The following is a 24894-nucleotide window of genomic DNA, read 5'->3' on the forward strand; positions in this document are numbered from 1 at the left end:
TATCAGCTGTATAGACACAACATACATGTAGTGATAGACACACATGTGCACGTCGACGACACACACATGACAATTTTTAGACATACACGCAGGCACATGTACATTTTAGACACATTTACATTCATAGTATATTCTCATACACATTGATGTGTGTCGGCATGTACTCGCACGCAGAGGTAGACATGCACGCTAATATATAGACATACGTATAGACGTATACGGTACACAGTGATTGCATGTAAACATTTACACGCACAGACACATGTAAGCATGCTAACGTATAATAGACACGCTAATAGAGCTCGTCATGCATTGTATGGGAGCACGCATACACAGATGTAAACACATGCTAACGTATAGACACACACACCAATAGGACTAGTTATATATAGTGATAGACACAGACACGCCAATAGGGCTAGTCATATATAGTGATAGACACAGACACACCAATAGGGCTAGTCATACACAGTGACACGCACACACCAATAGGGCTAGTTATACACAGTGACACACCAATAGGGCTAGTCATACACAGTGATAGACACACACACCAATAGGGCTAGTCATACACAGTGATAGACACAGACACACCAATAGGGCTAGTCATACACAGTGATAGACACACACACACCAATAGGGCTAGTCATATATAGTGATAGACACAGAATAGGGCTAGTCATACATAGTGATAGACACACACACACCAATAGGGCTAGTCATACACAGTGACACACACACACCAATAGGGCTAGTCATACACAGTGACACACACACACACACCAATAGGGCTAGTCATACACAGTGACACACCAATAGGGCTAGTCATACACAGTGACACACACACACCAATAGGGCTAGTCATACACAGTGACACACCAATAGGGCTAGTCATACACAGTGACACACCAATAGGGCTAGTCATACACAGTGACACACCAATAGGGCTAGTCATACACAGTGACACACACACACCAATAGGGCTAGTCATACACAGTGACACACACCAATAGGGCTAGTCATACACAGTGACACACACACACCAATAGGGCTAGTCATACACAGTGACACACACACCAATAGGGCTAGTCATACACAGTGACACACCAATAGGGCTAGTCATACACAGTGACACACACACCAATAGGGCTAGTCATACACAGTGACACACCAATAGGGCTAGCCATACACAGTGACACACCAATAGGGCTAGTCATACACAGTGACACACACACACACCAATAGGGCTAGTCATATATAGTGATAGACACAGAATAGGGCTAGTCATACATAGTGATAGACACACACACACCAATAGGGCTAGTCATACACAGTGACACACACACACCAATAGGGCTAGTCATACACAGTGACACACACACACACACCAATAGGGCTAGTCATACACAGTGACACACACACACACCAATAGGGCTAGTAGTCATACACAGTGACACACACACCAATAGGGCTAGTAGTCATACACAGTGACACACACACACACACCAATAGGGCTAGTAGTCATACACAGTGACACACACACCAATAGGGCTAGTCATACACAGTGACACACCAATAGGGCTAGTCATACACAGTGACACACCAATAGGGCTAGTCATACACAGTGACACACCAATAGGGCTAGTCATACACAGTGACACACACACACACACCAATAGGGCTAGTCATACACAGTGACACACCAATAGGGCTAGTCATACACAGTGACACACACTCCAGTAGGGCTAGTAGTCATACACAGTGACACACACACCAATAGGGCTAGTCATACATAGTGACACACACACACACACCAATAGGGCTAGTCATACACAGTGACACACACACACACACCAATAGGGCTAGTAGTCATACACAGTGACACACACACACACACACCAATAGGGCTAGTAGTCATACACAGTGACACACACACCAATAGGGCTAGTCATACACAGTGACACACACACACACACCAATAGGGCTAGTCATACACAGTGACACACACACCAATAGGGCTAGTCATACATAGTGACACACACACCAATAGGGCTAGTCATACACAGTGACACACCAATAGGGCTAGTCATACACAGTGACACACACACACCAATAGGGCTAGTCATACATAGTGACACACACACCAATAGGGCTAGTCATACACAGTGACACACACACACCAATAGGGCTAGTCATACACAGTGACACACACACACACCAATAGGGCTAGTCATACACAGTGACACACACACACACCAATAGGGCTAGTCATACACAGTGACACACACACACACCAATAGGGCTAGTCATACACAGTGACACACACACACACCAACAGGGCTAGTCATACACAGTGACACACACACACACACACCAATAGGGCTAGTCATACACAGTGACACACACACCAATAGGGCTAGTCATACACAGTGACACACCAATAGGGCTAGTAGTCATACACAGTGACACACCAACAGGGCTAGTCATACACAGTGACACACACACACCAATAGGGCTAGTCATACACAGTGACACACACACACCAATAGGGCTAGTCATACACAGTGACACACACACACACACACCAATAGGGCTAGTCATACACAGTGACACACCAATAGGGCTAGTCATACACAGTGACACACACACATAGAGGTAAACACGTGCTGATGTGTAGACGCCACCACCCCCCTCCCCACCACCACCACCACCGCACTCGTCACGGGGCTCAGTCGCAGCTCGTCAAGCCGGGGGAGATGCCGGGGCTGGCCGCGTGTCTCACGCAGCTCCTCGCTGAGAAATCATTCCTGACATTCAACTCTTCTTATTCTTCCTCCTCCTCATCCTCCTCTTCTTCTTCGTCTCAAATCATGGGAGCCATCATCATCATCATCTCCTTCTTCTTCCCACCGGCTCCACATTCTGCACGGGGTAAGGTGCCAGTCTACAGCCCCCCGCCCCCAACCATCAACTCAACTCCTACTGCATCTATCTCGATTTATCTCTTATCTTACACACGATTGTCTTGATACACTAATAGTATAGTAACGTGGTTTGTGTTTTACATCGTGTTATACGGCGTGTTGTTATAGGTGCTACAATGCGTTGTTACATCTTCGAATGTCACAATGTATGACGGTACTTGTTTTTCATTATAGTACTCGCTATGTTGCAGGTTATGCAATATAAAGCCAGTACTTGTACAATGTTACATGCGGTATATAATTTGCAATGTATTTAGATGCTAAGCAAAATGCATAGCGTTGTAATATAATTAATACATTTATTAAAAATAAAAATTGTACCCTGTGTGTTGTATGATTGCGTAGCGATTTCTAAATAGTAACAATGTTTATTGTTACTCGTTTATGGCAATATATTTGAAATGTATATATCGTGGTTACAATTGTATTTATATTGCAATTGTAGTGTGTATTTAATCACTGTTGCTCCAGTGTGTATAGGATTTAAATGTGTAACGGTGTGTGTTTGACCAATGCATTTTAATTACCAGTGAATTTGTGTGTATTCTTTACCAATGTCTTATTATTGTTACAAATGTATCATTCGTTTAGGTGGTGTAATGTTTATTTATAGTTGCTGTGCTATTTTCAGATTTATAATTTTTTTTTAAAGTTTCTTTATCGGTGGCTCATCGGTTGCTATCTTCAAACGCTTTTGACAATATAATCCTGTGATTATTGTTAATCACTTAACTCTAAATAACATCTACGTTTTAATTATATCCTACACTGCATCTGTATTTACATTGTAACAGTGTATTAAATTGTAATAGAATTATAACTAATTTGCTCATGATATGTATATTACATGACTGTATTTTGGTAAGTAAGATTACTTACTATAACGGAATGGTAATAAGTAGCTTAATTAAAATTTTAAATCTTTAAACATTATACAGGCAAGTTGTTACACATGGGTTCGGTTTTACAATACAGTACATCACTGTGTGTTGTTTTTTTTGCTATTATTGCTCCTTACGTATGTACACATTTTATTTTATTCTATATATTACAGTATTTAGAGATATATACATCGTAATTGTGTATATTGTGTTTTATATTGCATCATGTCAAAGATTAGCGTTGTGTCATTTTATTTTTGCAGACGTTACAAATACATACCGAGGTGCAGTTTGATCTTGTTCCAAATATATAACTACTTTGTGGTGATTGTATTACAGTACAGTATTCCTGCACTTTATGACTTCATTACATATTAAATAATTGCATTTTAACATATGTCCGAAGTACACGTGTTCTGAATAAGACCACCATTGTACACGGTGGTCGAGGTGTCCTCTGACACCCAATTAATTGACCCCTAACATTGTTGTTCCTTTGGTATAAAATCAACCTTATTTAAAAAAATACGTTTTAGAAAATTAAATGTGGGGGGGGGGGGTCACAACACATCTGGACCATCCTGTCGAGTCCTTTGTCAATCCACTGCTGGATGAGGCCCTCCCCCACGTGATGTACTGTGTACATTAGTTCCATGACAATTAACATCCAGCTTAACCGAAGCGTTGTGCTTGCATTAGCGTCATAACAATGCAGCACAGAGTGGTTGACATTCGAAGCACACAGCAATGCATATTCACGCTACAGCATTCACCCCCATTGGATTTCGTCTGCGGTTAATATTTAATCTGGAAAACTCGGTCTGTTCCCACCAACTCCGGCGGGGACGTGTCATTGAAAGAGGAGAGGCACACATGTCGTTTGCCCGAACCCGTGTAAGTAACCTTGTTTCGGGGGCACTTCCAGCATTCGTGGGGCAGCATGGTAAAAGGAGAGCCACTCCACTCCACTACCGCTTGCTAGTCTTGTGCTTGCTTGTTTCTGCTGCTGCTGCTCATGATGACCAGTCACATGTGCTGGCCATGGCAATGCAGGGCTGACGTCATTGGATAAGTTTGAGCTCTTGTGCGTGTTGTGTGTGTTGTGTGTGTGTCTATGTCTACACATCTGCAGTTGAACCGTGGCATTTGGGTTTCAGTTTGTGGAACAAACACAATGCGCCGGGCTTTGTGCATTGAGACAGAAAGTCTCATTTGCAAGTGGAGATCTGTGGGAGGTAAGCAGTTGATGCAAGGCCCTTGTTTATAATCAGGTGAGAGGGCCCCTTTGAGACGGTTTTATTTTGTAAAAGGAGATCTGGGAAGCAACAACATTACAGAGTATGAACTTTATAACCGTTTGAGAGCCCGTGGAGATGGGAAATATTTTGTAATGTAGATCTGGCTCTTGTGCATAGTTGCCCTGAGGGCACATAGCGACGAGGTAATAAAGGTGCAGCCCTGCTATATCTCGCTCACGCCGCTGCTGGTGGAAGAGCATCCACTAGAGGGAGCTCTTTAGAGCACCTCTAGAGAGTACATCTAGAGCAGTGTTCACTAATTTTCAGAGGAGGGCCATTGGGGTTTGACACAATGATGGGATTTCGTCACATTTGTGTATTGTTGGGGGGCCGCCAGTTGCCCGCGGGCCTTGCAGTGAAGACCACTGCTCGAGAGTCTAGAGCAGTGGTGGTCAAATTATTTGACTCGTGGGCCACAATGGGTTCTAAAATTTGACAGAGGGGCCGGGCAAGGAACAGATGGATGGAGTGTTTGTGTGAACTAATATAAATGACATGTAAAAATCATTACATGAAAGGATTTGGCCTTTAACAGGTAGCAAAGTATTTATTTGCAAGGCATTTTAACACATTGCACGAACATAGGGCCTATACACCACACTCCCGGTCAAAGTGCTCTATCTAATGGGGAAATGGGGGCATTACAGGAGAAAGGTAAAATTTAATTTAATAATATTTGGACAAGTTCGGCGGGCCGGATTAAAAAGCCTAACGGGCCGTACTTTGCCCATGTCTGCTCTAGAGTCTAGAGGGTATTTTTGGACTACTCTTCCACACTGGCCAGAAGTCTTGCAAGAGGTGGGTATACCCACAGTTTACCCCACCACACCCGCCCTGCTTGTTCAATTACCGTGGTCCCCCCCCCTCCCCATTTATAAAACACAGTCCACACAGTTGCTCCTGTGTATATCATTATCAACATGAGCCGTGGTCTATCCACTGCTGGATGAAGGCCTCCCCACACCGTCGCCGTCCCTCGAGAGTCCTGTGATGCCACAATTCGTCGTACTCTTTCCCGTCGCGCATGAGCTGAGCTCGCCTCTCTCCGTCTCGGCGATGGTCCCATTCCCAGGCTCAATCCTCTCTCGCTCTTGATTTTTAGCTGCCACTCGGGTCAACGCAGCGCCGGTCGTAACGTTCGGCTCTCGTCCGTTGGCCCTCATCGCCGTGACCTGTCGACGTTGCCTTGCCCATGAACCGCGGCCGCAGCCGTCGGTGTTGATGATGCCCCGCAGATTCGTGTTTGTTCAGCTCATCACAACACACGAATAATAATTATAATTGGCCAAATGCAGCACCTGAAATAGTATTGAGACTCAGTGAGGTTATCCTGAATAATAAAGGCCATTATTCAGTACTGTACGACTGTATTATTGTCACATGAGCTAATTCACGTATAGTATACAATACATTACTTATGGATTAGGTAATTGGCAATGCCTATCGTGTATTCCATTCGTTTGTGAATAAGTATGCTTTCTTTATTAATAATAATTTATAGGCCTTTGGCAATGCACTGTTAGATGAATGCAGGGTAGGATAAGCAACGTGGAGGTTCAGAAGAGAATTGTGGCAGGGAAGAGTTGTAGATGTGATCAGAAAGCGGAGGTTTGCGATGGGTCGAGACGCATGTGCAGGATGGGGGAGGGCAGGTTACCGAGACGGGTATTGGAGTGGACACCCGCAGGTCGCTGACGATCAAGAAGGGGAAGACCAAAAGCCTGGTGATGTGATGATTATGATGAGACAGATCCACCCTTGAAGGACTTTGTCAGCTGTTTTCACAAGGGACACGTCAATTGTTGAACACGACTCAAAGCCTGCGGATGGCGACACTGAAATAGGACCTTAAAGGATACATCGGCTGTGTAAATATCTAAGGCCAGATAGTTGTTAGGATGAGACTAAGAGCAATCCGTTGGAGACTGGATGTTGATGGACAGCTGTACCGGCGGGATGAAGTACAGTAACATGCTGTTGCTATGTAATGTACCTATGTTATGAATTGCAGCGCGCTGTACAGTGCAAAAGTAAATATTTTCCAGTAGAACACATTCTGGATCCTTAATGGCACGGTATTTAAAAGGGAAGCGAAAGCAATTGCAGGAAGTTGCAGGAAAACATCAAGTGCGTAATGTGCCTGATGGATGGGATGGCTGGGTGATTGGGTGGGCCCTATTGAAACATCACTCATCCCGTGGAGCCAAGGGCCAGGGGAGATTGTGGTGGTAGTAGGAAGCTTTTGGATGTGACACAGGTTTTCCACAGCCCCGCATGGCATGCACAAGACTGGCGCAGCAATAATAACAACTTGACAGGGTCTGCAGTCACAGAGCCCTCGTGCTGATAACGCCATTGCAGCACTCTAGCACACAAATACTATTACGGAACATAAAAAAACAACAATAGACTGTTTGGGGGCAAGTGTTGTTAGTGAGCACCTAGTAAGGTCAATCGGGAGCAGGAGGGCGAGGCACGATCAGCAACCACGCCTTTCCACCGTGTCTCGCTCTCCTGGTGCTGATGCTTATGCAGCACACCAGCTACACATTTAAAACTCCCGTCGAATCGAGGGAGGCCCAGAACCTGTTCATAATCACTTACCACTGATGTGAGCTGTCAGTGGGAATTGAATTCAGGTTTCGTAGCGCAGTGCACAAACCACTTTGTCTTTGTTGCTCTGTATCATGTGCGATCTCGGTTAAAACGTGTGTAGTTAATGAGGCACGGCCCCGGTACTCTTGTGCAATATTTTTCGTCGCTCGAGATTTTGCCACTAGATGGCGTATATATATGTTCTGTAATCAAAGATAGCAGTACCCTTGCACATTTGCACATAAGAAAAGCAGTGACCTCCTGCATGGATATCGCAAGCTGTGCTTTATAGCTCTCTCCGATGTGTTTTCAGGTTGTTCCCTTCCCAGGACATTAAGGCAAACTTCGGACACCATTATAGCACCTCCGATTAGCACGGTTGGCTACATACGGTGCGAAAGATGTTCAGCGCACACACATGAACAGCATGTACAACCCGGAAACTTATCGGTTTGCCAGAGCGCAGGAGGCTCTTGTGACATACATAGTTGTTGTTTTAAAATAGTGAAATTAAACAATGAAATGGCAATATGGTGGCAAATGTATGTATCGTGGCAACATTTTATAAGTGGGTGGAACAGCTGCAAACAGGATGTGAACAAGTTTGTGACAACAGATGGGTTCGGCCAGTTGATGTTTCAACCTTAGCCAGTGGTGGCTCTTGTTGATTTAAGATGTCAGGCAAGTAGGAATTAAGGACTTATCATCAGTCATATGGATATGTGTGGGAACTGTTCCTTCGGTAATCCACGTAAAGTGGAGTTTCTGTCGAGAACGTGACCGTGGGGCGCCAGCATTTTAAACACGAGGCCATTAAGCAAACAGGAGTGCGTCTGTTGTAATCTGCTGGCCAGATTCTTACACGGCAAAGACAAGGCTTTTTTTGTGTCAATCCGCCCATTCCACCCGTTTTTTTTAATTTTGCCACTATTCATACAGCTGTCACCATATTGCAGCTGCAATCTTTTATACATTTCGTTGTCTTTACACCCTCCAAAGACGATTTTTTCAAACATGTTTTTGTACAATTCATGATCTTTTACGTATAGCCATCTAGCTGGGTTACAGAACCACCCCACAGAATTAAATGTTAGTTTACTTCCTGAAAACAGTGTCGTGCAATCCACAATGCAGTATTTATAACTGTTGTACATGCGTACAATATATTTTTTTACTACAGAACAATGCGTGCAAAACATGCGGTGCTTCAAGCATAAACATACAAAAGGCAAATTACAGTGCCGTACTCCATTATTGTGATAAATACAGCAGAACAGAAGCATTCTTACGATAGCCTTCTGCAATGTATACAGCGCATACACAATTACAGCACTCAAAGTTTGGACAAGCGCATGCAAAATAATGAAGACCAACTTTCCTCGTTTTGCTTTTGCAGGCTTTTGGGGCAAAGTGTTGTCAGTGAGCAGCTATTAAGGCCGGCACCGCGCACGACGGGGTGACGTGGCCAACAGCATGCCTAGCGAGAGCCACCTTTTACCTCCGCAGTCCTTGTGTTTAACTACGCAAAGCGACCAGGTAATCTTTTAAGGCTGAGTCAACTTAGGGGGAGAGGCCCAGGACCGGTTCAGATACCACAACTACAGCAAAAGTCGTACAGCAGAAATCCAATAATCTGCGCTGATATGGGGGGGGGAGGTTTTGAACGAATAATCGGCAACAACATGTTGGTGCTGATGCGTTGCGGATGATGGGAGGAAAGAGCTGGGCGACAAAAACAAATCTGCGGATTACAGGGTAAGCTCGGCACGTGATGAGCAGTGCAATGAATAATCCGTGATACATTTGTGTGTTGAAATAAAAAGGACTCCATTCCATAAATATAGTACCGCGTGACATATTTGCACTTTTAGAGTCTTATGTTCAAGGATTTTGTTGCATTTTTTTAGAAGACTTAATATCCAAGTCTTAAAAAAAAGGAAAATTTTCTACAAAACAAGTTGCATCAACGCAGTCAGCTCATTTGTGCTAGTGTGATATAAAAAAAACACAATTCTATAGAATAAAATCTTAACTCTTGAGCTTCCCTTTCAGCTCTGCTGCCGCAGCTCCGTGTTGGTTCCGCCCGCTTCTACGAATCGCGGTCCGCGATTGAAACCGCATATCGCGAATTTGGGTAAATATAGATTAGCTGTATATATACACACGCGAAATGGCACAAACCGAACCCACATAAAGCCAGGGAAAACCTATACAGCCACTGCTGCATGAAGGCAATGTCAAGCGTGCACAATTGCACGCACACCACTGCATGAATATATATTGCATTCGGTAGATATGTCGTACGCATATATTCATGCACGCGTACGCAGTACTTCGACGTACTATTCTAACGCACGGTTTATATAGATACACGTGTACATACACATGTGTATACACATTAACACAGACAGGCAATAAATCTAGCTAATGCACACAGAGAGGCCATTGACTTAATCGTATTTTGCCCCTTTAACAGTGCAGCCTGGAGCGTTACTGTATGCAGCTTTGCACGCCATGCATGATGTCTTTACTGCCACATCCCGTGCACTATATATACACGCGTTTACAGTGGCTACATTCAACCTACCTAATCTCATAGAGCCAGTCTCTTGTACATGCTGTTACAAGCGTGGATAGGCAATGCCTCAACTTGGCTTACGGTCGCAAAATTCGTTATTACAAAGGCTATGATTCTTTTTAATTAAATATTTTTCGGGGTTCTTTCCCCAGATTCATTCCCATTGTGCTATTGTGTCACGTCATGGGACGAACGATGAATTGTGAACTTTTGTAGAGCAGAGCAGTGCGTGTGTGTGTGTGTGTTCCAGAGCAGTCCACAGAATTAGATTTCGTAGAACTGCTTCTGATAAAAAGGGCGGCTTTTCCCATGTTGAGGAAGTGGCAGAGACTAATTTACAATGTGTTAGCCGACAAATGGGATGGAAATTAAAATTTTCCAGTGCGTGATTTGGGCCGTAATTCACAAGATTGCGTGATTGTGCAGTACAGAAAAGAGGAGCACATGGGTCCCGGAACAAACTCAAATCAGAGACATCACCTTGGCAAGAGAAATTGAATTGGGTTTGGGCACGACACACCGCTAGCAGGGATGATGACTGATGGATAAGAAGTCTGGCGTTGGAATGGCTGCCAAAGGAGAGAGCAACGCATCTGTGAGGACGACTGCTGTGGGAGGTGGAGCGATGATAATGCGTTCATGTGTAGCAATGAGTAGGATGCTGGAGGTTGGTGTAGCACAGATGTGGGACCGTAGAAGTGCAGTATAACAATGGAATTATTCTGCACTGTCTGCAACGTATTCCTGCTGCCCAATGTTAGAATGCATGTTTTTTTTATGTTGCTCAAGCATACAAACACTGTCCAGGCTCAAACCAGCTTAGCTTTAGGTCTGATGGGATCAGGTGCATTTCGGGTAATTGGTTGTAGGCCATTCTTGATAGAAGTACATCTTTATACGATAGTGACTTTAATCGATGAGTGAATAGATTTCGTTTTATTGCGCCAGGTGGGATGACATTGTCATATGGTTTGGTCCCTTTGCAAACAGACCTTGACACAGCAGATTACATTGGAACACTGTCAATTAAACAGGAGCAGATGGCGGTGATGAGGCTGTTACAGCAGGTCTTGGAGGGCAGTGTCAGCCGTGCAGTTGCTGCGGGATCATGCAGAAGGAAGGGAGCGGTGGCCAGATGTAGTGACATCAGTGGCGTTGGCTCTGATCAGCTCTTGAGTATAGTCCTAACAAAGGCCAAAGAAACCAATCAATTGTAATTTATTTACATTTGAATAATTATCTTCTTTGCAATGCTGCCGTGGTGTAATGGTTAACGCACGGGACAGCGTTGACATTGCCTAGGATGGTTTGCACTGCAATTAACACATTTGATGACCGATAGTTTAAGGGAATTCTGCCGTGGAGTAATGGTTATCACGGTGGACTTGCCATCCGGGAGGTCTTTGCTTCGATCTCCCTGGCACAGCAGTAGAAAGGAAAGGCAAGTTTCTTTAGTACAAATAGAAAGAGCCTCTGTACAGCCTGAACAGAATGTTGGGGCAAATGCTGTTAGCGAGCACCTGTGAAGGCCGGGCACGGCACTCGAGGGGGTGGGTGGCCAGCACCACGCCCGGCCTCCTTTGTCGACTCAGCCTCATTTGAGGGGAGGACCCAGGACCAGTTCATATAATCGTCACTGGTGTTGGCCGTGAGCGGGAATCGAACTCGGGTCGCCGCTGCACCACCCCCCACCACACCACACACCTCTTTCCACCTGGCAGTATAAAGGGGTTCCCCACGAGTCGATCGGCAAGTTCCACATGTGGTCGGCCGGCGGTGGCTACTCCCACCTCTTCCAAGGCGTCCGGCCTGCATGGAAGCTGTAGACCAAAACTACTTCCTTCTAGAGCGGGGTTCTCCAGAGCCCACTCTGGCTGAGGTCATTTCAACAGCGTGTATGTTTGTCTCTATGTTTAGCTTCTTTCGCACCGTACGTATGCAACCGTGCTGAAAATCAGCGGCTTGAACAAATTGCAAGGCCCGAATAAATTTTTTATAGCTTAAATTTTTGTATATATCGTACGCGTTTGTCAATTTAAGTTCTTATCGCCTCCCCTCCCCTCCCCCCCAATTCGGTCACGCACTACAGTAGTTTAAATCGTAGGACTACATGCATACATTGTATACATTGAATCTTGATTTCCTCTCAGTTGCCATCGGAATGTTTGTGGGACGTCAACTGAGAGGCGATTCTCCGATGGGGCCTTTGTGTAACAGATTGAAAGACTCCGCGGAGTCTGGTGGAGGTCATTATGCACTAGACTGACCATTTACTAATCATGTCCTTTATACAATATACAGTACTGTACTGACAGACCGGTCTTTCTATACAATGGCTTTATAGACCAGTGTCCGATGTCAACTGACAGTTCAGTTTCTGATTGGGTCTTTATGCAACGCGGTAGATTGGCAGGCAGACTGGTCTCTGATGAGGTCTTAAGAGTGACTGACAAGACCGGTCTCTCCTCAACAGCATTATATGTATGCAGCATGTGTGTGTACCCCGTAGTGTCACGGTAACAATGTGTTAAATCGCTAAAATCTGGCTTTGCGCGTCAGTCAGCCGATCGTCGTTGGCAATTTTTTTTTAAAATTTTCACTGGTTGCACGAGACAGTCGCCGCCATTGCAAGCCGCTTTCGCGCGTTGTCACAAAGGATCGTTCATTACGAGCTGACGGCAGAGAAAACGCCGCGGTTCTAGGAATTGCACCTTAACTATCCGAACACCCGTGAACATTTCACGAGAAAATGGTTCAATGAAGGCGGCTTGGCCCAATTACTCCGGCAACCCCCACGTCACCCTCCTCCATTCTTCCTCTGCAAGCATGCCGCCAGTATCTTTTGCTCACTCCCCATCACCTCCCTCCCTTCCTCCCTCCCCACTTCCCTGACAAATCTCGCCCTCCTCTCAAGCCACCGCCACATTACACTACTGTATTATACAGTGTCCGTTCTTCGTCCTTATCCTTGCATGTCGGATCTTCCTGTCATTGCGAATAAGAAGAGTCATCTCGCAGTGATTGCAAATTCATCATAGTACTCATGATCAGCAGCAGACATGATCGATCATCTGCTGGATGAAGGACACTCCAAGCCGTCCGCACCCATCTCTCACGATCCTGCGATGTACCCCAATCCATCATGCATCTGCATGCGAGCTGATTTTATAACTTAATCTTTGCTGTGGACATAATCTTGGGTGGGGATTTGTTTGACCATACTTCACCATGCCGGTCAGTGTGGTGATTTCTGCGACGTTGGACCTTTGTTGGCAAGTGGTTTGGAACTGTTGGACCAACGTTGGCCAAAAACTGGCCCATTACAGTGAGGGAAAGAAGTATTTGATCCCCTGCTGATTTTGTACGTTTGCCCACTGACAAAGAAATTATCAGTCTATAATTTTAATGGTAGGTTTATTTGAACAGTGAGAGACAGAATAACAACAAAAAAATCCAGAAAAACGCATGTCAAAAATGTTATAAATTGATTTGCATTTTAATGAGGGAAATAGGTATTTGACCCCTCTGCAAAACATGACTTAGTACTTGATGGCAAAACCCTTGTTGGCAATCACAGAGGTCAGACGATTCTTGTAGTTGGCCACCAGGTTTGCACACATCTCAGGAGAGATTTTGGCCCACTCCTCTTTGCAGATTTTCTCCAAGTCATTAAGGTTTCGAGGCTGACGTTTGGCAACTCGAACCTTCAGCTCCCTCCACAGATTTTCTATGGGATTAAGGTCTGGAGACTGGCTAGGCCACTCCAGGACTTTAATGTGCGTCTTCTTGAGCCACTCCTTTGTTGCCTTGGCCATGTGTTTTGGGTCATTGTCATGCTGGAATACCCATCCACGACCCATTTTCAATGCCCTGGCTGAGGGAAGGAGGTTCTCACCCAAGATTTGACGGTACATGGCTCTGTCCATCGTCCCTTTGATGCGGTGAAGTTGTTCTGTCTCCTTAGCAGAAAAACACCCCCAAAGCATAATGTTTCTACCTCCATGTTTGACGGTGGGGATGGTGTTCTTTGGGTCATAGGCAGCATTCCTCCTCCTCCAAACACGGCGAGTTGAGTTGATGCCAAAGAGCTCCATTTTGGTCTCATCTGACCACAACAATTTCACCCAGTTGTCCTCTGAATCATTCAGATGTTCATTGGCAAACTTCAGACGGGCATGTATATGTGCTTTCTTGAGCAGGGGGACCTTGCGGGCACTGCAGGATTTCAGCCCTTCACGGCGTAGTGTGTTACCAATTGTTTTCTTGGTGACTATGGTCCCAGCTGCCTTGAGATCATTGACAAAATCCTCCCGTGTAGTTCTGGGCTGATTTCTCACCGTTCTCATGATCATTGCAACTCCACGAGGTGAGATCTTGCATGGAGCCCCAGGCCGAGGGAGATTGCCAGTTCTTTTGTGTTTCTTCCATTTCCGAATGATCGCACCAACTGTTGTCACCTTCTCACCAAGCAGCTTGGCAATGGTCTTGTAGCCCATTCCAGCCTTGTGTAGGTCTACAATCTTGTCCCTGACATCCTTGAAGAGCTCTTTGGTCTTGGCCATGGTGGAGAGTTTGGAATCTGATTGATTGCTTCTGTGGACAGGTGTCTTTTATACAGGTAACAAGCTGAGATTAGGAGCACTCCCTTTAAGAGTGTGCTCCTAATCTCAGCTCGTTACCTGTAAAAAAAACACCTGGGAGCCAGAAATCTTTCTGATTGAGAGGGGGTCAAATACTTATTTCCCTCATTAAAATGCAAATCAATTTATACAATTTTTGACATGCGTTTTTCTGGATTTTGTTGTTCTTATTCTGTCTCTCACTGTTCAAATAAACCTACCATTAAAATTATAGACTGATAATTTCTTTGTCAGTGGGCAAATGTACAAAATCAGCAGGGGATCAAATACTTTTCTCCCTCACTGTATCTCCCCATGTTTACTTAGGAGAATGCCCAGGGCTGGTTGAGACACTACTCCCCAACGATGCAATTCATGGCTGGGAATCAAATTCGAGGTGGCTGGGTTCATAGTGCACGGTGGAAACCGCAGCATCACTGCTTTCCCCCAGATAAAAGGGGTTAGTTCTGCAGAAGAAAAAAACCACCACGGATAATTGGATCCGTCCACAGTGCCCCTCGAGTTACAGGTAAAGGGACTCCTCTACTTACGAACATTCGACTCACGAACCTTCAGAGATACGAACAAACCTGTCCATATGTCCAGTTGCCTGTTTGGATCGAGAGTTGTAAGTTCAACCACTGCACAACAGACGGCGGTGGTGGTATATACATATGCAGAACGTGAATAACTAGTGGTATCTACATATACAGGAGATTATGCAACTTGTAAACCCATTTCACGTGTTTAGTGTTGGAATCGACAGAAGTAAAGTTGGACTTACGAACGTCTCGACTTACGAACAGACCTGGAGCCCAACCCGTTCGTAAGTAAAGGAGCCCCTGTTTACTGCCACAGCGCCCTCTAGTGACTACATATTTATTGAGGCGGGGGGAGGGGGGGGGTCATAGGGGCTGCTGCGTGAGCACATTACGGGAGCTGCTCCATGCTCGTTGATGAAGCCCAGCACACGCAGGGGGATTTCAAACATACGACGGGCCAACCTTGGCGTAGCGTGTTGGCCCAACGTTTGCAAGTTTTTTCCTGGGGTATGTGCTGTATCCAGGAGCCAGGATTTGTGCGGGTGAATTGCAATTTTAATTACATTTACAGATGCGGGTTTTTAATTGCCCCCTTTGCCGTGGATAAATATTGTTGGGGTGATACAAGAATAAAAAAGCACCCATATCTAATGCTTGCTTGCGTTTCGTCATCCACATTCATTGGTCAATCCCACCCGTCCTCAGCAACTTCCACTGGTCAGTATGGTGAAGTATGGTCAAAAACAATCATTGTGATTGATACGGCGACAGGCCTTCATCCAGCGGTGGATTGACAAAGAGCTACAGTGTATATTATTGTTACTGTGTTCATGAAAGATAACATGTGCATTTCTGACCTATATGCTGTATTCGTAAAGGTGTTGTCCATTATTAAATAATTAAATCCATACAACGGTTTTAGCTAGGTTGATAAAATAGCAAGCACATTAAACAGCATGAAGATTTTAATCATGAATTCCATTCCTATAAATCTGCACGTGTTAGTTATGCGTTTGACTGCAGTGTGATGTTCATGCGTGTACTGCCTTGGCTGTCCTGTACCTGTTCTTGACGCTATATAAATGTGTTTGACATTGTATAATTATATGCTATATAAGTCGTAGATTTTTAAATTTTTGGATATTTCTCTCGTCACGTGTTTGCTTTGTACCTGCAACTTGACACGCTGGACATCCTTGTAAACTAGATGTTCCATCTCGAGGGATTATCCAGTAAGATATATAAATAAACAGAATCCAATAAATAAAAAAACACGTCCGTCATGGTAACCACATCATATTGAGATTTAAGAGAGTCCCCAGGTGTCTGCCGACATCTCTGGTTTGGTGGTTTTGGCAAACACTTGATCTTTTACATAATCCCAACATTTCAACTATGCAGCTCAAACCATACTGTTTAATTACAATACAAAATATCAGATGTCACCTTTTTATGGGCACGGTGTATTCTGCAAACTCATTCATATCTATGTGCTCAAGAAGAACGGCATTACTTGTGATTAATACTGGGTCGACTAGTCAACAAATCGACTGAAAATCGTAATCCAATTTTCTTGTGGCCCATAAAGTTGGGCCCTTTTTAAAAACTGTGACCGCCCCGACATCTCTGTACACGAGAAGTGTGACGCGTCTGATGAGGCCGATGATGTCACCAAACCCCACCCGTTCACCTCCTGTCCAGCGGCACACCTGGGAACAGAAGTGAGACTTTTTATCCAACTGTTTTGCGTTTGCCTGATGAGTTGAGTGATTCGAACCGATACTCGGTAGAGTAATCGATTACTGTACAATACTCATGATCAAATAGCCAAACTCTACTTATGAATCATCATCAGCCACTGCCTGTCCACTGTTGGACGAAGGCCTACCTCAATGATGCCACAATCCATCTTGTTCCTCCGCAGTGAGCACGTGAGCTGGTCTCATCCATGCTTCTCCACGGTGGTCGACCTTGTTTTGGGTGTTTTCATCTCATGATGATTAGACCTCATTTGCAACGATACATCCAGGAAGTGCAGTGCTGACCAAATGTGGTGTCTATCAAGTTGTGGTCACGTCACTTCTAATGTACAAAGAAGCAAATATCCGTATGGGCAATATTTTTTCAAATTTAGTGCTCTAATGAAGTCTAGGTCAAAAAGGGGTCGCCTGATCTCATGCGCTGCATATACTCTGTAGTACTGCACATATAAGAGTAATTGGGATTTATGAAGCGTCTAAATGCAATTGTATGTTGAGAGGTGCGCTCGCTAGCGAGAGAAACGCGGAGGCCGAGGGGAATGTCATCATGGGAGGTAGAATCAAGAGAATTACCATATGAGAGAATATATTTTTCGTGTGATACCGCATCGGCGGTGGTGCGCGAGCATAAAGCACAACATTCTCAACGCTTTCTTTAGCAGCACTGCCTCCAAAAGGAAAACAATAGACACCGTTTCGGACAGTGGCCTCTTCTTCATTGCAGATTTCTTTCTCGACTATAAAGAAGGACCCTTACATGTATGTGTGTGTTACACGTACTTATATTTCATTATTTTCTTATTAGGACAGTGTTATTGACAAAGGTGTTGAGTTTGAATTATACGGGTGGGAATGTCAGCTCAGTGTGGGCAGTGATTTGCACGATCAAAAGTCCAGTGCTCTGCTCCTACAGTACAAAATCTCCATGTGCTCCCTCTGCCAAAATAAATGTGGGCACGATGAATGGCTCCACAGTGTCTGTGGAGTGCTGCTCTTGCCCTTAGCATCGGGCAACCCAGCACCGTTTATTTAATGAGCCGCGTCCTCCCGACTGCATGATACTCGTAGAAATCAAAACTGGTCCCCTAAATCCTGCTGGAAACTGCTTCTGTACTCCGGAAGGCCCCGTTGGTTTTTGAATTTAAATGTTTAGATTTTTTTGCCAATGAAGCATACCTTTCTCCACCCTTCTCTGTGTCCATTTATACGGTGCTGCACAGTAAGATTTTACTACAATACTGTACTGAAATATTTGTTTTAAAATCACAGCTTGTCTCCATTCTCAGCCGGGCGGTCTCAATCTCTGTTGGTGGTATGGATGTGGCAGACATTCCACCTTACTATGGCGGGGGATATTACAATAAGCATTCTTCCCCCACAAAGTAGTACGTGTTTTGTTCACCCTCGAGAGAATGTGGGCTGAGTCAACCTTCATTTGACATTGAACTTTTGCAACGTTTTTGTTTGTTTGTTTTTATCACGGTTGCAGAGCAGAGGCGCCAGTGCCCTAAAACGGCAAGCATCCTGCAACACACGGTGCGACTGAAAAGTGTAATGGATAATAGTTATTGCGTTTCTTGGATTGAGCAAGGTCATAAGGCCTTGGGGGTAATGAAACGTTGTGGCGGCGGCGGCGGCGGGGTGGGGGGGGTAATTCCAAAAGGCGAGCATTTCGCGAGCAAGGAAGCGGAAAGAGAAATGTTTTTTTACCTGCAGGAGGGTGGTTGAACAATATTGCCCGGTGTGTCTCTTGGGTCGGGACGATGTGTTTATAGTGTCTCGGTCCAAATCAAAGTATCTCATACTCTTTGGTTCTATCCGGTAAAGTCACGTAGGTACAAATAAAATAACAAAAAATCACGACGTTTCGGCCACAACACAAGTGGCCTTCATCAGGTGAAGGGACTGGACTGTCCAGAGGACGGCGTGGCCGAAACGTCGTGATTTTTTGTTATTTTATTTTTACCTACGTGACTTTACCGAATAGAACCAAAGAGTATGGATCCTTGCAGTCACGAAAGCTTCAAATCTCAAAGTATCTCAATCTACTCAGTTGATGATGGGGGGGGGGGGTGGGCTGGTGGTACTCCATTCGCCATCCTGAGCTATGGTGGTTATAATTCCACGCGTTTCTGCAGTGGGTGTGATTAATATCTATATCGCATGTAGATTGCAGCCTTCAAATTTGGCGGCCGGGAGTGTTTGGGTGCCCACTTGTCTCAATAAATTGAACCCATGTCCATCTGGTATTGTCCTCTCTCAAGTGAAATTGGGGTTCACGTGGCCTTCAGTGTACATAAAAAAACGCTCTGTTCAGAAGCCCCAGAGCCTTTAAAAAACTGGAGCACGGCTATTGGCCGGGCTTTGCTTTAGTGGCCGGAGGTTGCTGGTTGAAATTCCTGCCGTCAATGAAACGTTGTAATTGTGCCAAAGCGCATAAATTCTCCAATAACCTAAATGCACTGTACAGGGTTATTTATTCCACGTGGGGTTTCTTGTTAACTACGCGCCTTACCAAAGCCATTCTTTTTGCATGAATGCAGAGAGACGCCATCCATCTGCGTTAATGCCAGGGCCCCCTTGGAAAATACTGTTCTATACGAGGATGGTGGCGCTTTTTATTATCGTATATAGGTTGAAGGTTAAGAGAAAGACTAGTGCTGTGCATAATAGGAGTTTCACGGACCCACAGCTCCCGCTGCTAATAGGAGTTGAGGGTAGTAAGGTTATGGACACTATTAAGTCTCCATGTTTAAACAAGCATTGGGTAGTTCTCAATCTCTCTTGGCATTCCTGAGCCAGTGGTGGGATTCATTCTATATATTGCAAAAACACTGAGCAGTCTTTCCAAAGGCCAGTCACTAATGACTTCCCACAGAGGAGTTATTCGTTCTATTGACCTCGTACCGGGAATATGAACTCCAAACCTTACGTTTGCGATTAGGGCCCATCGCCACAGTGTCACATTATTTATTTTGTTGTTGTTTTGAATCTCAGCGCAGTCACCCTGCCTTTGCCGAAACGCGTTGGCATTTTGACGCGCTATGAATCCAAATCGATGGCACAGCAGCAAGCGGCCCTGCCTTGCGATGTGACACGGCCGTGGAAGCGGAGCGGAGCGGGCGGGCGGGCTGGGATGGCTCTTCCTTGGCAGTGCCGGCGCTGTGGTGCATTGGGTCATATCGGGTCGTTGTCGTCGTCGTGGGGAAGGAAGGCGGGAAAGGGGGCGGCGGAATAGAGAAACGAAGCGGTGCGGTAGTGTGCAGCCTTGGTGTGGAGCGTGCAGCAGCCAGCCCACCGCTGCGCTCTCTGCATTGAGGCACACGCAAGTGTAACCACGCTTCACTAATCCTTTCTCTGCCCCCATCGGAGAGGGCATTTGGCGAAGACGAGCGGGTGTACAGTGTGCGGCTTTGGTGGTGAATGATTCTTTTTTTTTGGGGGGGGGGTGGGTGGGTGGGTGGGTTTGCAGGGACCGGCGTGGTGGTGGGGGGGGGTGATTTGCCATCCAGCTCTGGAATTTACATCGACAGAGATGCTTTGGGGAAGGATAGGGCGCAATCGCACTTTGCTCTTCTCAAGAGAAGCGCGCACCGCACGGATGCGCCCGGTGATACTGTAGCCTCGGAGGCGCGGGGCAGAGAACTGGAGGTATCGTACACAAGGGGGGTGCTTTTGCACACGCGGGACCCAAGCGGGCAGCTTTGCTGAGCGAGGTGCTCGCAAAACTTGAGATATTTCATCGCGTGTTTTGCGACAGCGCAGTTTATTTGCTTGAAAGGCCTTTAACGCGGCGAGGATAATCGACGAGGCCGCTTTATAGACAAGCGTAGTAAAAAAGAAGGCAGGGACCTCTGTATAGTTCGGTTGCAACGGAGAATAAAAACAATCAAGCGGGGAAAATTGTAAAATGTAATTGAATTGCGAAAGCAACCAAATCTAAATGTTATGGTTGGCTGTCTCAGGGCCAGTAGATTTCTGCATTCAGAGCAGAGCATGCTATTGCTCTTCTATTGCGGTTGCATCTTTTGAGAGTAAAACGTATTATTAATTTAGTTGCAAAATATCATTGCATTTTGATATTTTGTTATTGTTTTTATTGAACAATTTATTTTTGCCGCCTCTAAAAATTTTGTTTTTAAATATCCCATTTGTAATTTTTTGCTCCTGATGCTGTAATTGCGTTTGTAGTTTTAGTTCAGAGTTTCATTAGATTCGGGACCAGGATAAATCAGATTTTACACTTGTAATTTGACCTATATTTGCAATAATAATGAAAGTTACATTTGCACAATGTATTTTAATCACATTTGCAATCGTAATTTCATTTACATGTACAATATTACATTAAATTATGTTTGCAAAAGTAATTTTATTTACATTTGCAACAGTCATTTCAGTTTTGCAATAATAGTCTCAGTTACAATTGCAAGTTACACTTATAAGTTCAGTTAGTTTTCAGTCCTAACTTCGGTTACATTTGAATGGTTGTTTCAGTTATCTGTGCAATAATCTCAGTTACATTCGCAATATAGAAGTAATGTATTGTAAAATACATTTGCAATTGTAATTTTAGTGACATTTGCAGTCATATGTTCAGTTACATTTGCAATGGTAATTTTGGTTACATTTGCAAAAGTAATTTCGGTTACATTTGCAGTAGTAATTTCAGTTTCGTTTGCAATAGTAAGCTCCGTTACTTTTGAATAAAGTTACTTTCATGTTATTTGTTATAAATAATTGCACAGTTATTTGTACATGCATTGTCAGTTTCATTTCTAACTACAGTACCGCGCAATTGTTATTATATCCACAATAGCCTTAAACTAACATTGTAATCGTTATTTTTCATGTAGTATTTGTAATCTAAATGTATTATCGCAACTGGGTGACAATAATTAGTGGACATTAAAATCACAATTGTATTTTACATTTCAAGTAATATTGCATTACATTGTATTGTTGTTGCAAAATGTAATCTCTGTTTCAACACTGTTCCAATGTGACATTTCCAGCAATTGAATGTTAATTGTCTTTGGGGTCACAATTATAATTAGAATGACCGTACTCTTATAATTGTAGTTGCAAATATAGTCACGTTTGCCATGGCAACTTCTGTACAGCATAGCATTGCGATGTTACATTACTTTATTGAGGATTGGAAGTGTTTGCCATACACGGCTCTGCAATGGTAAATATATGTCGTGGGTTTCCGGACTATTGTTGCAAATGCATTTGCGAATCGTGGCCAATTTGCAATTGTAATTTAACTTGTGACCGATGAAAACCGAGACGGAAATTGCAAGCAATTTGCACGTTTCAACAAAGCAAATACAAAAATGCACCGCCTCGTATATTGATGTCAAGTTCACACTCCCCGTCTAAATCAACACAATACTGTGCTGCAGATTAAAAGCAGAGATGATGGGCTTATGTCATAGAGTACACGCTGTTTGTCCGGACCATGTCTATCCTGTGCCAACACCTATCATATCTATTCACTTTTGATAACACGAACACACAACACGAGCCATTTTCTCCTGTTTACGGCCGCTGTTTGCCTGCCTCTATGAACCTATCGCAGGGCTTACTAAACGTCAAAGGATATGAGAGGGCGAGTGTTCGTAAACGCGCCGAAGGCAGTTCCAATTTGTAAGGTTCTGTCATTTAAAATAGAGTCGACCGTTTCATTGGACGTACAATGGCAATCGCGCATGCAATGCCGTGACTCGGTACTCGCTGTGTGGAGAAAATGTTATGAAGATATCAATAGACTTTGCAGCAAAAGTGTACTTAACGTTTTCGACGAGAATTGCGGTTGTATTTTTACATGTACCGTGGTTTGAACTTAGCAATGCTGAATTACTACTGTAATTTGTGGATTTTGGCAGGACGTGAAGCAACTTAATTCAAGTTAGACTCAATCCAAAATAGGAAATGCAGTTGGAATGCTGGCCGTTATAAATGCAATTTTAAAATGTCACATGTGAGTTCCTCTCGCTAGTGTCACGCGTGAAGGTTTTTCTGTACCTCTTACAAGTTTTCCATTGTAAAATAGTTGCGGTATGTTTGTTATTTTGTGATTATTATTATGTATGAGTCACATTCATTAGATTTCCCAGCCCTTGTTCTACGAAGCCCCCCCCCCCTGAAACCCTTCCTTCCTGTGTGTCACGCTTGCCGTTTTGGCTGCGATGCCATCGAAGGGAGCTTCTTTAGCCCGAGGGGGCCTTGCGCGAAATAAAATTACTGACATCCGTCCCAAAAATGCACTGCCCAAACATTTCTGCCTTTGAAATTTTTATTTAAAGCTTTTGCGACTGCAGGGATTCGTATTCTTGGTTCTTTCGGTGAAGTCACGTAGAAGGGAAACAATAAAATAATTTAAACAAAAAATTATCACGACGTTTCGACTGCAACACAAGCAATCATCGTCAGGTGTGAGAACCACAGAAATTGTTTTTATTGTTTTTTATATAGATTTTGATTATTTTATTGTTTCCATTCTACGTGACTTTACTGAAAGAACCAAGAATATTTCTGCCTTTGGTAAAGAGGAACGCACTCCCGCGTGATGGTTTTGTTATTGTTACAGCGGGCTGGCGCATTAGCTGACGCTTAGGCCTCGCAGCAAGAAGATGCCTTGGTTCGACTCCCGACTCGGGTGTCCTTTCTGTGTGGAGTTTTCTATCTTCACCCCTCTGTTCTGCATCGGTTTCCTACAGGTTCTCTGGTTTCACCCCATCATTAATAAACCTGCCCTTGCCCGTATGTAATTGGGATTTGCCAAACATCCCAATTGTGTAAAAATTGCCCACAAATGACTCAAGAGGGATTTTACACAGAGCAGCCACATCGAGTCTCACTGCTGCAAAAACCTGGCAGGACCCTCCTGAAAAAGAGCTTTTGAGACTCAATGAGGCTCTCCTGAATCAACAAGTGGAGTGATAGTTGTAGTAATAATACTATCGTCCTGTATGCAACAGCATACAGGACGATAGTAAATTGTGTAATGGTAGTTTATAATCATTTATCTTACTGCACAGTAATTTGTAATTCAGGTAGAGTACTACAAACTAATTATGTTTTTGTGCAACCTTTTTCAACTGGCTTCCCTTTCCCTGCTCTGAATAAGGATCATTGCTTGAAACGTCAGATTTGTTATACTTGTAACGATTCTACATTGTAATGATGTGCTTTTTGTCTGCTGTTTTGTTTTCGCCCGTTAGCTTTGTCCCTGTTGTTTACTCCACTGTACGTTTTGTGAAAAGTAGCTTTATGAATGCAATGTATTATGATTATAACATGCAAGGCATAATTTGCATAGTTTGCATAAATCGTATCCTCTATGTTGTAGAAGTCCTATTTATGGGATCCTTTTGCTAGGCTACAAATATTGAATTATAAAAAAGGCCTTACTCTCAACACCTGTGTTTATACCAGGAAGGATAAAGCCTTTTTTGTTTAATTATTCAGTAGAAATCCTATTATCTGGCATCATATTACCACTCCCTTATAAACATGGACCGTTGGAGCAATATTGGTTGATGTTGGGCCATTGTTTACATGTTTACTGGGCCGTGACTCCTATTATCATCTGTGGTGAGCTGTAGGGTCCGTAACGAAGCTCCTTATCC

At 44.1% G+C, this 24894-nt stretch overlaps 1 protein-coding gene across 1 annotated transcript in view; it reads left to right on the top strand.

Annotated features, from left to right (window-relative positions):
- Positions 1-20754: 20754 nt before the first annotated feature.
- LOC116950675 (uncharacterized) overlaps positions 20755-24894 on the top strand; it is a 64356-nt gene continuing 60216 nt past the window's right edge. The window contains exon 1 of the mRNA XM_076072987.1: positions 20755-20908. The gene's annotated coding sequence lies outside the window, so the exon portion shown is untranslated. The remainder of the gene's footprint in view (positions 20909-24894) is intronic.

Source organism: Petromyzon marinus, chromosome 40 (assembly GCF_048934315.1).
Source record: "Petromyzon marinus isolate PM22_M1 ecotype Great Lakes invasive population chromosome 40, UKy_Petmar_22M1.pri1.0, whole genome shotgun sequence".
In the NCBI taxonomy this organism is placed as follows: Eukaryota; Metazoa; Chordata; class Hyperoartia; order Petromyzontiformes; family Petromyzontidae; genus Petromyzon; species Petromyzon marinus.